Source organism: Aphelocoma coerulescens, unplaced genomic scaffold (genome assembly GCF_041296385.1).
Source record: "Aphelocoma coerulescens isolate FSJ_1873_10779 unplaced genomic scaffold, UR_Acoe_1.0 HiC_scaffold_237, whole genome shotgun sequence".
NCBI classification, from domain to species: Eukaryota; Metazoa; Chordata; class Aves; order Passeriformes; family Corvidae; genus Aphelocoma; species Aphelocoma coerulescens.
In genome coordinates this window covers 172,501-180,000 of record NW_027183582.1, presented here as the reverse complement: position 1 = coordinate 180,000, position 7,500 = coordinate 172,501, and positions in this window count along the sequence as shown.

Below are 7,500 nucleotides of genomic sequence, written 5' to 3'. Positions count from 1 at the left end.
AGCGCCGGGGGACGCCCCTTGGCTTCACCCGGCCCCGCCCGGCCGGGCGCTTAGCGCCGGGCCACGCCGGTTGGCTTCGCCCGGCTCCGCCCGGCCTAACGCTTAGCGCCGGGGGACGCCCCTTGGCTTCACCCGGCCCCGCCCGGCCGGGCGCTCAGCGCCGGGCCACGCCGGTTGGCTTCGCCCGGCCCCGCTCGGCCTAACGCTTAGCGCCGGGGTAGACCTGGTTGCTTCGCCCGGCCCCGCCCGGCTGGGCGCTTAGCGCCGGGGGACGCCCCTTGGCTTCACCCGGCCCCGCCCGGCCGGGCGCTCAGCGCCGGGCCACGCCGGTTGGCTTCGCCCGGCCCCGCTCGGCCTAACGCTTAGCGCCGGGGTGGACCTGGTTGCTTCGCCCGGCCCCGCCCGGCTGGGCGCTCAGCGCCGGGGGACGCCCCTTGGCTTCACCCGGCCCCGCCCGGCCTAACGCTTAGCGCCGGGGGACGCCCCTTGGCTTCACCCGGCCCCGCCCGGCCGGGCGCGCAGCGCCGGGCCACGCCGGTTGGCTTCGCCCGGCCCCGCCCGGCCTAACGCTTAGCGCCGGGGTAGACCTGGTTGCTTCGCCCGGCCCCGCCCGGCTGGGCGCTCAGCGCCGGGGGACGCCCCTTGGCTTCACCCGGCCCCGCCCGGCCTAACGCTTAGCGCCGGGGGACGCCCCTTGGCTTCACCCGGCCCCGCCCGGCCGGGCGCGCAGCGCCGGGCCACGCTGGTTGGCTTCGCCCGGCCCCGCTCGGCCTAACGCTTAGCGCCGGGGTAGACCTGGTTGCTTCGCCCGGTTCCGCCCGGCTGGGCGCTTAGCGCCGGCGGACACCTGTTGGCTTCTCCGGCTCCGCCCAGCCGGGTGCTTAACGCCGGCCGACGCTTGTTGGCTTTGCCAGGCCCCGCCCGGCCGGGCGCTTAGCGCCGGGCCACGCCTCTTGGCTTCGCCATGCCCCGCCCGGCTGGGCGCTTAGCACCGGGCGACGCCTGTTGGCTTCCCCCGTCCGGCCCTATGGGTTTGCCGTGTAGCTCTGGGCAGACCTCCTTCTCCAGGCCCCGCTTGGAACCCTAGTCACATGAGCGGCCCGTAGATTTGTTTCCTTTGTAGATTTCTCCTCCTGGAGCTCGGGGCCTGCCCCCTGCCCACCTCCCCTCCCCCCCACCCCCCCAATGTGGGTGGACCCGGCCTCCCCTCCTGGTGCTGGGGAGACCAGGTCTCGTCGATCGGACCCGCAGCCCCGGGACCCAGTCCAGGCCCGCGAGCACGTCTTGGGCGGCCAGCCCGCACGTCTGGCAGCCCCGCACGCACCCGCCACACACGGCAGCTCGCACGCGCTGGTCCCCCCCTCCCCCCCCCCCGCCCCGAAAGCTGGGACGTGAAGGCGAGTGACTTTCGGTCCCAGACGGCGGCGTCCCTTCTGGCTCCATGCCTGAGCGGCCGTCAGCGTCACCCCCTGCCGCGCGCTTCCCCAGCTCCAGCCCGCCCTGTCGCCACCCTGCCTGCAGCCCGCTCCCCATGCCACTGCCGGAGAGGGAAGGAGGGACTCTTTAGGAGCCGGCGGCGTTCCCGCCGCCTCCGTGCCAAAACGGCCAGCAGCATCCGCTCTCTAAGCCCGGCTCCCGGCCCTCGAAAGCCTGCCGTGCCCTTGCCCCACCTCCCACCTTGATTTCTGCATCTCTCACTCCCTCATCCGCCCGCCTCGCTTCCGTCCTGCCGCAGGCTTGACCGGGGCTGGGGGTAGGCAGGAAGGAACGCCATCGAACCGAGAGGCTCAGAGCGACCTGAACAGGATGCTTCTTCAAAAAGAGACAGTGCCAAGCATCCCGCCACCACCTCCAGACTGTCGCTGGCCCTACTTCTGCACCAGGCTCTCGGCCTGCTCGCCGAACACCCTGGCTGCCTCGGCACCCAAGTCCTCGCCCCCCTGCTGCTGCCGTCGCCGCCGTCCGAACTGGCTGATGGGACCCTGGGCAGGGGCGAGAAAAGTCTGAGGGTGGCGCCAGGGAGGCAGATGGTGGAGAGCAGGAGTGCCCCCAACCCTCGAGAGACAGGGCGACGGGAGGGAGGGGGACGGAGCGCATCTGCGGCAAGTGTGCGCGTCCATGCGCAGGCGTGCCTATGTCTGTGTGTGTCTGTCTGTGTCGATGAGTGTGCAGCTGTGGCCGTCCGCGGCAAAAAGAGAGGGGGGCGGCGGGGCTGTGAGTGGGTCTGAGAGTCCCTGTGTCTGCCTATCTCTCCGTGTGAACATGGGCCGGGGGCCGCCCGCTCCCTGCCAGCATCGGGCGCCTCGGCGCGGCGCCCCCGCGGCCCGCCGGAGCGGCGGCGGGGGCCGGGGACCTCGGCGGACCCTGAAAGAACCGGCCCGAAGGCGGCCGCCCGGCCCCGGCCCCGGCCCCGGCCCCGGCCGCCGGCCCCGGCCCCGGCCCCGGCCCCGGCCGCCGGCCCCGGCCCCGGCCCGGGCCCCCGCCCCGGCCCTCGCCGGCGGGCGGGGCTCGTCCCGCCGGGGCTCGCCCGCTGCCTGCCGGCCTCGGGCACCGGGGCGCGGCGCCCCCGCGGCCCCCCGAAGCGGCGGCGGGAGACGGGGACCTCGGCGGACCCCGAAAGAACCGGCCCGAAGGCGGCCGCCCGGTCCCCCCGGCCTCGGCCCCGGCCCCTCCTGGTGGGCGGGGCCAGTCGCGCCGGCGGCCATCGGCTTCGTTCCCTGTTCCTATGCACCTGCTTCCCCTCCCCGCTGTCTCCCTAGAGGTGCTCTGCTCTGGTGGGGCTGGGCGTGGTGCCCGGGGTGGGGTGGGGAGGGGCGTCCGTTTTGGTGCGTCAATGTGTGTGGGCTGGCCGAGCTAAGGGCACACGATCCTCCCGAGCGTGGCCGGCTGTGGTGTGGGCGCCCAAGAAAACGGAGTAAAATTCGCAAAGAATTTTTTTTTTCCCCAGGAAACTTCCTTGTTCCTAGCAGAAGAAAGATGTACTCGTTCAAAAATTAAAGGTTGAGTTTTGTCGAAAATACGTATTGGTCTTGAAACCGGGTTCTCAGGCGGGACAGGGCTGCTAGAGCCATACGGTTCCGGGGCGTTCCGGGGCTGTGGGGTTCCCCCGGCTCAGGGATGGCAGGAGGATGCCTTGTCTCCGGGGTCGGCTGCGGCCACCAGCGGTTGCCGGAGCCGTCAGCGTACTGTCCCGGCAGCGTCCGGCCAGAGGGCGAACAGGTCTACCCGGATCCGGGCTCGGCCGCGGCCGCCGGCCGTGCCACGAAACCGCCCGCGTGGCTCCCCTGGCGGCGCCCGGTCTCGGCGTGAACAGGTCTACCCGGCCCGGGGACGGCTCCGGGCGGACAGGTCTACCCGGATCCGGGCCCGGCCGCGGCCGCCGCCCGGCCCTCGCCGGCGGGCGGGGCTCGTCCCGCCGGGGCTCGCCCGCTGCCTGCCGGCCTCGGGCACCTGGGCGCGGCGCCCCCGCGGCCCCCGAAGCGGCGGCGGGAGACGGGGACCTCGGCGGACCCCGAAAGAACCGGCCCGAAGGCGGCCGCCCGGTCCCCCCGGCCTCGGCCCCGGCCCCTCCTGGTGGGCGGGGCCAGTCGCGCCGGCGGCCATCGGCTTCGTTCCCTGTTCCTATGCACCTGCTTCCCCTCCCCGCTGTCTCCCTAGAGGTGCTCTGCTCTGGTGGGGCTGGGCGTGGTGCCCGGGGTGGGGTGGGGAGGGGCGTCCGTTTTGGTGCGTCAATGTGTGTGGGCTGGCCGAGCTAAGGGCACACGATCCTCCCGAGCGTGGCCGGCTGTGGTGTGGGCGCCCAAGAAAACGGAGTAAAATTCGCAAAGAATTTTTTTTTTCCCCAGGAAACTTCCTTGTTCCTAGCAGAAGAAAGATGTACTCGTTCAAAAATTAAAGGTTGAGTTTTGTCGAAAATACGTATTGGTCTTGAAACCGGGTTCTCAGGCGGGACAGGGCTGCTAGAGCCATACGGTTCCGGGGCGTTCCGGGGCTGTGGGGTTCCCCCGGCTCAGGGATGGCAGGAGGATGCCTTGTCTCCGGGGTCGGCTGCGGCCACCAGCGGTTGCCGGAGCCGTCAGCGTACTGTCCCGGCAGCGTCCGGCCAGAGGGCGAACAGGTCTACCCGGATCCGGGCTCGGCCGCGGCCGCCGGCCGTGCCACGAAACCGCCCGCGTGGCTCCCCTGGCGGCGCCCGGTCTCGGCGTGAACAGGTCTACCCGGCCCGGGGACGGCTCCGGGCGGACAGGTCTACCCGGATCCGGGCCCGGCCCCGGCCGCCGCCCGGCCCTCGCCGGCGGGCGGGGCTCGTCCCGCCGGGGCTCGCCCGCTGCCTGCCGGCCTCGGGCACCTGGGCGCGGCGCCCCCGCGGCCCCCCGAAGCGGCGGCGGGAGACGGGGACCTCGGCGGACCCCGAAAGAACCGGCCCGAAGGCGGCCGCCCGGTCCCCCCGGCCTCGGCCCCGGCCCCTCCTGGTGGGCGGGGCCAGTCGCGCCGGCGGCCATCGGCTTCGTTCCCTGTTCCTATGCACCTGCTTCCCCTCCCCGCTGTCTCCCTAGAGGTGCTCTGCTCTGGTGGGGCTGGGCGTGGTGCCCGGGGTGGGGTGGGGAGGGGCGTCCGTTTTGGTGCGTCAATGTGTGTGGGCTGGCCGAGCTAAGGGCACACGATCCTCCCGAGCGTGGCCGGCTGTGGTGTGGGCGCCCAAGAAAACGGAGTAAAATTCGCAAAGAATTTTTTTTTTCCCCAGGAAACTTCCTTGTTCCTAGCAGAAGAAAGATGTACTCGTTCAAAAATTAAAGGTTGAGTTTTGTCGAAAATACGTATTGGTCTTGAAACCGGGTTCTCAGGCGGGACAGGGCTGCTAGAGCCATACGGTTCCGGGGCGTTCCGGGGCTGTGGGGTTCCCCCGGCTCAGGGATGGCAGGAGGATGCCTTGTCTCCGGGGTCGGCTGCGGCCACCAGCGGTTGCCGGAGCCGTCAGCGTACTGTCCCGGCAGCGTCCGGCCAGAGGGCGAACAGGTCTACCCGGATCCGGGCTCGGCCGCGGCCGCCGGCCGTGCCACGAAACTGCCCGCGTGGCTCCCCTGGCGGCGCCCGGTCTCGGCGTGAACAGGTCTACCCGGCCCGGGGAAGGCTCCGGGCGGACAGGTCTACCCGGATCCGGGCCCGGCCGCGGCCGCCGGCCGCGCCCCGAAACCGTCGGCGTGGCGCCGCGGTGGTGCCCGGTCGCGGGGCGAACAGGTCTACCCAGCTCCGGCGGGACTTAGGCAAATTTCGGCAGGGGCCGGGTAGACCTGTTGCCCCACCCGTCCTGGAAGTTCACCAAGGGGTCGCTGTTTCTGGCTGCCTCCAGTTGCGTCATGGTAGGAGGCGGCGTGCGCCAGCGCACCGCCCCGGTCAAGTACGATTGGTTCTCTTGGAGGCGTCCGGGGCCTTGGACTCGTCTGTCCGTATTATGGGAGCGGGTGATGGGCCGTGTCCCCGCAGGCTGGCGGTGCCTGTGTCGAAGGTCGAGAGCGGCGGCCGCGCGCGCGGTTGCCAGAACGAAGAGTGTCGAATAAGCGGGATATGAGTCGCGTGGCTTTTATCCTGGTTTCACAGCCCCAGTTGATGGGAAAGGCCGAAAAAGAGAGAGACTGTGTGAGCCGCTTGTCGGCCTAGGTGGGGTGGCGAGAGACCCGTGAGTGTATCCTCCCTCCGACCCTGGCGGCTGCCGACTCCGTGCAGGGGGGCCGCAGGGGAAAGTCCGGTGGTGGCCGAGGCGGCGGCGCCTCGTTCCTTTTCTGCCCGGCCTTAAGCCGGTGCCCGCTCGGCGGGCTCGGTTTTCGGCTGTCAGTCTGGTGCGGTGGCTGGCAGCCGGTGGGGTGGACGCGGCCGGGGCGCGCTCTGTTTCGCGGAGCCCCGACGGGGCTTTTCCCGGCCCTTCCCTGAGAGCTCCGAGGATGGGCCCAGTTGGCCGAGGTGGCGGCGCCCCGTTCCCGGCTCCCGACCTGTGCTTGGTGTGTCGGCGGTGCCACGGGGACGCTCCGGTGGGGCGTGCGGCCTTGCCTCCGGCCTCGCCCGGTCGGCCGAGGGGCTCGGTGACGGGAGTCGCCCGATGTTGTGGCGGGGCGGCGGCGCCTCGCCCCCCCCCCCGCTGTGTGTTGAAGTCGTCCCCCTTCCTCGGCCCTAAGCTGGGGAACCCGCGTAGCGGGCGGGAAGGTCTCAGGGGCGGCGGCCGGCCTGCGGTGGCCGGCTGCCGAGAGCGGACCGGAAGCCCGACAAGAGAGAGCCCTGTGAGAATGCTTGCCGGCGAGGCGGCGGCGCCTCGCCCTTCCTTGTTTTCGGCCGGCATCGACTGAGCCGCGACGCTGGGGCGGCCCGTGGTGTCGGGCCTGTCCCGGCTGCCGTGGTTGCCGGTGGGCTGGGTTGCGAGAAGGTCCGCTGTTTCAGGCGTGTGTGCCGGCTTGTGCGGTTGCACTGGGGGGGTGCCTGCCCCGGCCTTACGCTGTTTGTTTTTTTTTTTTTTCTCGCGGCCTTAAGCCGCCGCGGCACGACGGAGAAGCGCGGCACAAAGGCGCGCGGGCCACGAACGCCGAAAGGGAGAGAGACGAGAAGGAGGCGTTCTTTGAGAGGTCGTTGGGATTAAAGGGGGGGGGAGTGAGAGGCGCGCGCCTCGCCCCCCAGGCCCGCGGCCCCCGTGGGTAGCACGGGGTTATGTGACGCGCGCTGTCGTGCCTTTTTTTTTTCCCCTCCGCTGTTTGCCGTTCCCCCTGGCTTTTCCGGAGGGAAAGCCGATCGCCGCGAGGCGGGCGAAAGCCGGTGGCCCGTGGGCATGGTCGGTGGCGCTTTCTCGCACGCTCGGAAGGGTTCCGTGGGGCCGGGAGCGTGGCCTGCCGTGGCCTCCTCCCGCCGTGGTCCCGTCCCGATGTTGTCTCGCTAATAAAAGGGAATCGTTGTCCGCAGCCGGGGTTGGGTGGCGGCACCTCCCCGCGCTTTCTCCGCTGTGACCGATGCGAAAGCTCTGCTGCAAAGTGGCGCTCGGGTGCGTCGGGGAGGCTCGGCGGCGCCAAGCCGTGGGGAGGGCCTCTCGGGGACGTGTCCCGCACGCGGAAAAGCAGCCCTGCTGCGTCCGTCTGCCCGCTGCCCGCCTGGAAGCGTGGTGTGGTGCGCGCTTTGGGCTGCCGATGTCCCAGGACCGAGGCCGCGGGGCCTTCTTTCGCTCCTCTTTTCTCGGCTGATCGATGAGGCTTTTCGGGTCGCGTCGGAAAGGGCCCCCGGCGGGCCGGCTCTTCCGGGGCTCTCTGTAATGGGGAAGCCACGGCGGAGTCCGGTGCTCGGGCAGGGCGGTCTCCTTTCCAATTCGCTTCCCGTCGCAGGTGAGGTGTCGCCGCTCCCGCTGCCGGGAGGGCGTCTTTACCGTCCGGGCTGTGTGACGGCCGCGTGGCCCCGCGAGCCCTCAGGTGTCCTTCAAACCATGCGAGGTGTGTGTGCTGGCCCCGGCCCGGGTTTGTGCCCCGTGGG